Source organism: Malus sylvestris, chromosome 9 (assembly GCF_916048215.2).
Source record: "Malus sylvestris chromosome 9, drMalSylv7.2, whole genome shotgun sequence".
Taxonomy (NCBI): Eukaryota; Viridiplantae; Streptophyta; class Magnoliopsida; order Rosales; family Rosaceae; genus Malus; species Malus sylvestris.
Genome location: NC_062268.1, coordinates 25796098 through 25804795, shown reverse-complemented (window position 1 = coordinate 25804795; position 8698 = coordinate 25796098). Strand labels below are relative to the sequence as shown.

Sequence of the window (8698 nt, the reverse complement as noted above, 5' to 3'; positions counted from 1 at the left end):
CGAGGATAAAGATGATTATCCAACGAAAAGACTAAAATCTGGAATTTTGAAACCTTTAAGATATTCAAACCGTTCCACATAAGCTGGATATGGATGGATGAATATAGAGAACTTCGGCCCCTTTTTCATGGCCGAATCAATCATCCGCTGGACCTCGGTTATATCGACGGACGTTACTTCCACTCTCTGGTCGGGTCCATCTGTCCTGCTACTCGATCCTTTTTTTTTCTAAGTCAATTGGCTTGAGCCGAGAAGGGATTGGCTCGGCCTGTACTATTGGTAACAGATTATTCATTGGTGGCAATTACCGGGAAAAATTGAATGACCTGTCATCGTAGACCTTGCTAACTAGTATTTCAAGCAATCTGTTTTGTACCTTATTGGTATTGCGTATCACGTCGTGCAGTTTATCGATTCCTCGACTAAACGTCTGTTCAATCGCCCTAGACTGTTCGTCAAGTCATCTTCGAAGAAATGATCTTGTTGGTGGACCAGAGCCTTGACCACCATCCTTATCACAGTCCTCCACTATCCCTTCATTGAGAATGCAGGTGTTTTTGTTAGGGATTTCTAGACTGCAAAGCTGATCGCCGAGACCAACTTCATTTTCTCGGCAAGTCGCGCTTGTGGACTCAGGTGTCATGGCACTAAGGGGATTCTGTGCATGTGATACACTTTGTCCTATGTTCTGAATTGGCAAATCGGTTGTTGATTTTCTCATAGCTGTTTTCTTTTTAACCGATCGTGTTTCAATTGGCATGAACTTCGTAGTTTTAGCACCGGGTCCCACTGGGTGTGCCAAAGTGTTGACCCTAAAAACTACCAAGCCTACGTGGCACGTAGGCCCAGTAATCTATGAGCTAACTACGTCATTCGGTTAAATGCGGGGCGTGCCAACTTGTCGGTCGAGCTCGACCGAGGAGTAAAATATGTTGATGTTGCGTTGTGTGAGCGGCTGACTTCTGCATCTTACGATTGCGACCGAGGAAGGAACACGTATCGGCCTCCTGGGTTCTCGAACCTGAAGATAAGGCTACTATTCTTACGAAATTCACAAATCGTCGTCGTCTGATTCGGTCACAGTGATGGTATTCGTCAAAGTAAACTCACGTCGAATCGACACCAAAGTGTAAGGGCACAAATACTCAAAGCGAATATAAGTCTTAATAATAAACGTGATTCGACCGTCAGAATGCCGAACTCTAAATCCTACTTAAGAGTATCCAATCATAAAATAACTCGACGTACAATGTGTTGAGCCCAATAAACTGTAACACCTCACTTCGCCAAGAAGGTTAATGAGATGACCTCGACCAACAAAGATTCAAAAATCCGTCTTGACCAAGACTTGGATAGATAACCAGTCACCCTCGACGCAGTGCTATCTATGCCGACTGAAGATGCTGCGAGATTGGCTGGTTCTACGGTAACAGTGCTATCTATGCCAACTAAAGATATCACCGATTGCCTTCACAGTGCTGTTTATCCAAACTGAAGGTGTGTTGGCGAAAAGAGAAAAAGAAAAAGTCTCAAGGTTGTTGAGAGAATTTGCGTAGGGCAATTGTGTGTTGAATTGAAGGGGGCTTGAATGCTGTACAACCTCCTTTATTTATAGCGGCCAACCTGTATTGAATCCTAATCCTTCTCGAATTAGAACTCTTTTATCTCAGCCAATCCTATTCCCAATAGGACTTTGAACCTAACTTGTTATCAAACTTTATTCAATCTCATTATCTTGATCTCGTCGTAACTCCTTTTCAAAACAGGATTCGTCTACATTCCAACTTCCCATATGGTATGGCCAAATTTAACCGTGCGACTCATGGACTAAATATCAATAACACCTGTACACGACTTCTGGGCCGAGAACGAATCTAAACTCGGCCTATCTAATATTGGGCCGAAAAAGATCTACGCTCGGCCTAAAACAATATTATGTATATTGAGCCCAAGCAAATCATCCTCGTATCATCATTTTCTCAACCCACTGCAAGATATTTTCATAGCTTTCGTTTTTTTTTTGTGGTTTTTTTTTTTTTGGAAGGGGGGTGCATCTTCCATCTCTTCAAAATTAACAAATTCCAACAGTTGGGTCAGAATCAAGATATAAAGATGGTGCGAAATGGAAGAAACTCGATGCAAAATTGGGAAATTGGGGTCTGCTCTTTGAATGCCTCAGAGAAATTTAGTTGAATTTATCTGTGAAATTGTTGTTTTTTATTCCTAATGTGCTATTGAAAGCTCTGGAGGCAGAGCATCCAATAATTGACTCCAATTTCCAGACGAACACAAAGTCATATTCTCTGCAAGTTTTTCTCTACCAGGTTAGCATCTATGCTTTACAATAATATACTAACTGTATATGTATGTATGTATGCATGTATAAATCTGAAAGTTTGTTTCTATCTTTCACTTCATCATATGCTTAAAGTTTTGAAATTCATGTTTTATTATTTGTACCACTTGGGTTCTTTGGTATCTGATTGGTTGCTTATGTCTGTGAACTTTTTGGGTTTATTGGGTTCTTGGTTCTTGGTTGTTTCTTTTTAGCAAAATTTGAAGTTTTGTTTCTCTTCTAGCAATTAATGATGCTTGGTTATTTGATATTTGTAGAGAAGTGGACTTAATTTGAAAAGAGTTTTATAGAAAGGAGAACGCGGAGTGCCGGGTGGCTGGAAGAGGTGGAAGAGCTCATTCCTAAGCAACCTTGTTTATACCATATTTAGGGCCTCGTATTTAGACCTCGTATAAATACTCGGGGGACTCAAATGTAATTATGCAATAAGGGAAGGGGCAAATATGTAATAAGTGAGGAGTCCTTATTCTATAAAAGGACTCCTCATCCTCACAATTAGAGGGGGCTCATTCTCACCCTCAGATGCCACTTCTGAAGCCCTCTCACCCCCTCTCAAAGCTCTGATGCGAGAATTACTTGACACACAAATTAAACCCTCTTTTTGACAATTGTAGCAAATTATGTAAGTAGGGATCGTTCTAAACCGGGGATTAGGAGGGCTTGCTAAAACCTCTAAACTGACTCAAAAACAAAAAGAAACAAAGTTAAAAATGTAAACAAAAGATTTTAAAACAAGAAAGTAAAAGGGGGATTTGAGTTTGGTGAAGTTGAAAGTAAAAACGAATAAACTAAAAACTTAAATAGATTTTAAACAAATTTGGGTTGAATGGATAATGGAAGGCTAGCTAAGGGGTTATTCTCCACACATGTCTTGCTTGCATACAAAATGATTTCCAATTGCTCTTCGATAAGTTATGAATACTCAACGCCCCAAATTAACCGTGAATTGCACTAATTAACTCTCAGTTTTTCAACAAGTTATTAGATTGGATGATTGCATACGACAACCCAAAACACTCCCTACAAGTTCCCTACATGAATTGCATAATAGAGATACAAGCAAGAATCATTAAGTTCTATGAAAAACATAAGCATTGACGAGGCACTCGTTACTATGATTTGCATGAAACTTATGCCAAGAATTTACTTAACGTGATTGTGACTAGCAACCTTCACTACTTGTGAATATAAGTTCATAACGATTAGGTGAAACTCCCTTATATTCTAGCGTCAAATTCATGCATGAAAATTAAGCGTGCACTCTCAACCAACATACACAAATTAGTTTTTATACGAACGGATAAGTAAATTGAATTCACAATTCAAGAAACGCAATTGGAAGTAATCAAATCATATAGCAAGCATAAACATGGTTTTGAATCCCCCCCTAGCCAAGGGGGGTTTAGTTCCTCATTATTACAAAACAAAGATAAACAAATTTAACCATTGAAAAACAAAGGGAAGAAAGCACCTAAACGTTCCAACGATCCATGTTGGATAGCAAGCGCGTCCAAGGGCTTTTCTCCTTCTCCTTGCCGCCACAACAAGGTTGGAATGATGTTGAAGGGTTGGTTATTTGGAGGAATGGATGGGAAGGGGTTTAGATATGTAGGAGAGGCAAGGAAAGGCTTGGAGAATGGTTAATTTCTGGATGATCTGAATGAGGTTGCTGCCATGGTATTTATAGGAAGAGGATGGACATGTTTAATGCAAAAATCTGGTGGAATGAAGTAGGTAAGGCATGGCAAGGTGGAGAATTGTTGGTGAGGGTAGGTATTGAGTCATCCACTCACATGTCATGGTGAGTTAAGCATTGCATCATCCACTCAAATGTCATGGTGAGTTAAGCATTACATCATCCACTCAAATGTCATAGTGAGATAGGCATTGCATCATCACTAAAAAATCTGGTGGAAGTAAAACAAAGGGAAGGCCACGGCATTGATGAATTTTATGGGGTATGCATGGTTTTGAGTGAAGTTTTGGCCAATCCTTCTAGAAATTTATCCCTTCTTGCAACTTGTATTTGTTTCACCAGATTTTTAGCATGTTCCTAGCCTCTTTTGTCTTCAAATTCGTCCATCCATCTTGCTCATATCATATGTAATCCATTCCAAGCTCAAAACTGCTCCAAAATGCACCAAAATGCACTTTCTTGCTACCTTAGCCCTTTGGACCTACAAACACACGAAAATGGCTTAAAGTACTAAAATAACTAAGAACTAATAACGTAAATGCAAGAAAACTAGTTAACTAAGTCGCATAAATATGCGTCTATCAAGCTCCCACTCTCAGAGCTCTCTCCCTCAGATAAATACATATTCAGTGTGGACGTAGCCCAAACATTGGGGTGAACCACGATATATCTTGTGTCATTTACGTTTCTTGCAGATTCACGATCGGATTTACGTTGTTCCAAGACCTCCGATTTTGTGCATCAACATTTGGCGCCGTCTGTGGGAAACGACACGAAAAGTTATGTCGGTTCTCTCTTAAATTTTCATCTCACCACAGTGAAAACTTCACAACATCCACCGTGAATCTACAGAAACCCAACACCCACACTCAGAGACACCACCATCTCTCTCTGGCTAGGCAATTATCTGTACAAGTTCCACCCCTCCCACCAACTCATTTTATGCAAGAAAACCCTCCATCTCTCTCTCTGGGTTTTATTTATTGGTGTTGTACTTGGTGAATTTATGAAAAAGTCGCTCACAAGCAGCGACTCTCTGATTCCCATCAAATCTGCCTTCCTCCAAGGCCAGTCTCTCGGAAACCCACCCACACAAAACACCAATTAAACCTCATACTTGTTATCACCTCACCACTTCGAAACCAGAAAGAAGAAGAGAATGAGAAATGGCAACCACCACTACACTCGCCGAAGTGAGCTTCTCCACCCCAAGGGCGGTGTTGTCAAAAGCAACAGAGGCACTGATGACATTTCAGTCACTCAACATCCCCACCTAGAGAAACTACTCTTCCATTGGCCGCCGCATGACCTTGGTAAGGCCAGTAAGCGCAGCACCGGATAAACTGTCGGAAAAGGTGGCGGAAAACATCAAGATCGCCGAAGAGAAGTGCTCAGACGACCCGGTAAAAGGGGAGTGCGTAGTGACGTGGGACAAGGTGGAGGCGCTGAGCGCTGCCGCCAGCCACAAACGTGCCAATGAGGAAAGTTCCAACCCCTTGGAGACATTATGTAAGGACAACCCTGAAACCGATGAGTGTCGTACTTACAACAACTAATGGGTGGATCTCAATCTGCCTATGCCTTGGCCTGGCTTTGAGACGCCCCGGCGACGCCGTCAGTCCCCACACGAGGTTAGGGAGAGAGATTTTTGAGATGGAGGAGCAGACCGCACAAGTGTGATGCAGCGTTCAGCTCGCCCCTTCGCTCGCTGATCCTTGGCCTGGCCTGACCCGAGTCGGGCACAATGACTCGGTGGCGCACTACCACTCCTCGTCACCGAACCCGGACTCTCCAAGCTCTGACCCGCTCCATGACCCGGTTCACGTTCCCGACAGTTACTTATCCGACGAGTTGATGAGTTGCAGAATGTGAAATGGTTTGGTGCTGTTTCGGTGGGAATACTTGCTCATTCAGATAATACAGATGAATCATCTAAGTCCACAGTTCAGAAAAAGGAAGAAGGAGAAAACCCTGACAACCAACGTCTCTGTCTCTCTCTCTGCTCTGAGCACTGCCTAGCCTCTACCAAAAAAAAAAAAAAAAAAAAAAAAAAAACTCGCCAACTCCCGGTTTGCGCACCCGACCCAAACCCGTTTAATCTGAGATTCTGAGATCCACCGACCCATCATGCCTCCTCCTCCTCCAGCTTCCTACTCGTTCTCTGATGATGGCAAAGAAAAGGCAAACACAGCTTGGGGTTGCCCAACATAAGAATAATACCTCCACTGATGGTCTAATTGAGTCTTCAAACTCCGATGATGATCCTGATCTGCAAGATAAGTGGGTGATAGTTAAGAAGTAGAGAGTCAAAATTCTTAGACCTCCCCTGCCTGTTGCTAATAAATCTCCACTGCCAAATCCAGGACCAGTCCAGCTGCAACCTATGGCCAAAGAAGCGGAAGGAAACAAATCACAGTTTCCTATCGAAACTGAGACATTTCCTAAGACGACTTCAGTTCAGGAGCAAAAGAGGATTAAATCTATTGTTCATAAAAGGGAGGAATATACTGGAAGACCTACTGGCCAAGCAGAAAGCTCAGGAAATCGCGAACGGGCTCTCGTTCCAGGTCGGGTTCTCCGGTCACAGTGGTCATCTCTGGCTCGAGCCCCTCTCCACCGTCGAGAGCTTCGACCTCATCAAGTCTCTCCCTGGTTTCGCTATCATACTGTTGACAGTGGGACGAGAGCTCTGGAGTATCTGGGCTTGGATGGAGAGAAGAGCTGAGTCGACCACTGAGTTCTACCCGATCACTGAGTCAACCCGCTATGGATTTGCCTCTGTACGTTTACAAAAGCACATTTGCTGAAAATTATTATGCAAGTGAAGGTGGAGAAGTTCGAGAAGAACATAACAAAGAGAAAGGCCGTGCCTGAGACGACCGCCAAGAAGCTCAGCGCTCGAAGATGAAAAAATCGATGTCTCTTTTCAAAAAATTGATTTTAAAGATGTCTCCTCCCCTCGTGGAAAGCTAGCAGAATGCAGGATATGCCAGGATGAAGATCAGGATTCAAACATGGAGACGTCGTGCTCTTGTTGTGGCAGCTTAAGGTATGCCTACAGAAGATGTGTACAAAGGTGGTGTAATGAAAAAGAAGACACAGTTTGTGAGATATGCCACCAGCAATTCAAGCCTGATTACCGTCCTCACCCTCAACTACCTCGGCCGTAGTTTGCAACTGCAAATCCTGAAATCAACCGGCGACTTTTTTCTCGATCAGACAGGGAGTTAGTGGAGCAACAACAGAATAATAAAAGGAAAAAGCAAAAGCAAAAAGAGAAAAAGAAAGAGACACCATCATAAAAAAACAGGCAAAGGCAATCATCCACTAGCAGTGGCACGGGCACCACCAACGGGTCTTCCACGAACTCCAACCATGCACTCACCTGTTATATATATTATCTCCACTGCAATTATTACAACAGGGATATCAGTGTCCAAGCAGTTGTCACTTTAAAGAGAAAGCAAAGCAGAAAACAAAAGCAAAAGCAAAGCACCAACGACTGCTTTATTTATTTTTGAATGATGTAATTTATTTTTTTTGTATCTTTCGGAAATATCTGTATAAACCCCATCAGAGGGTAAAAAAAAAAAAAAAAAAAAAAACGACAAAGCCCAAAATAAATGGGCTGGCAGGCTGTGGAGGGCGAAGGCCCATAAGCCCAAAAAAGCTTTAATCAGGCCATCAAAAGTACGCCCAGTACTCCACAATTATTCGGCAACCCGCCGCTATTACCACTAACCCGGTGATGAAATGTACAACCCGTACTCTAATTTTGGCAACTAGCCATTCATGCCATCAACCAGGTGATGAAATGTACAACCCGTACTCTAATTTGACAACTAGCCATTCTTGCCACCAACCAGGTGATGAAATGTACAACACGTACTCTAATTTTGGCAACTAGCCATTCATGCCACAAACCAGGTGATGAGATGTACAACACGTACTCTAATTTTGGCAACTAGCCATTCATGCCACCAACCAGGTGATGAGATGTACAACCCGTACTCTAATTTGGCAACTAGCCATTCATGCCACCAACCAGGTGATGAAATGTACAACCCGTACTCTAATTTGACAACTAGCCATTCTTGCCACCAACCAGGTGATGAGATGTACAACACGTACTTTAATTTTGGCAACTAGCCATTCATGCCACCAACCAGGTGATGAGATGTACAACACGTACTCTAATTTTGGCAACTAGCCATTCATGCCACCAACCAGGTGATGAGATGTACAACCCGTACTCTAATTTGGCAACTAGCCATTCATGCTACCAACCAGGTGATGAAATGTACAACCCGTACTCTCCTTCCTGCCACCAACCAGGTGATCAAAAGTACGCCTAGTACATCAAATTATACATGAGCATTACTCATGTCATTCATACATAAACATTCATGAGCATCACTCATGACAATCATACATAAACATTCATGAGCATCACTCATGTCAATCAACATAAACATTCATGAGCATCACTCATGTCAATGAAACATAAACATTCATGAGCATCACTTATGTCAATCAGCTTCCAAAGCTTCATTTACAAAAGCTCCAACTTCGAAAGCTTCATTTACAGAACTCTAGCTTCAAAGCTTCACTTGCAAAACTTCAACTACAAAGCTTCAGTGCAAGAT

At 42.4% G+C, this 8698-nt stretch overlaps 1 long non-coding RNA gene and 1 pseudogene across 1 annotated transcript; both read left to right on the top strand.

Moving 5' to 3' along the window:
* The first annotated feature begins 5203 nt into the window (after positions 1-5203).
* On the top strand, positions 5204-5608 carry LOC126634094 (calvin cycle protein CP12-1, chloroplastic-like; annotated as a pseudogene).
* A 2365-nt stretch (positions 5609-7973) lies between these two features.
* LOC126583121 (uncharacterized) lies at positions 7974-8258 on the top strand. The gene is made up of 2 exons (XR_007609677.1): positions 7974-8040; positions 8222-8258. It is a non-coding gene; the product is annotated as an uncharacterized LOC126583121 (long non-coding RNA).
* The last annotated feature ends 440 nt before the right edge of the window (positions 8259-8698 follow it).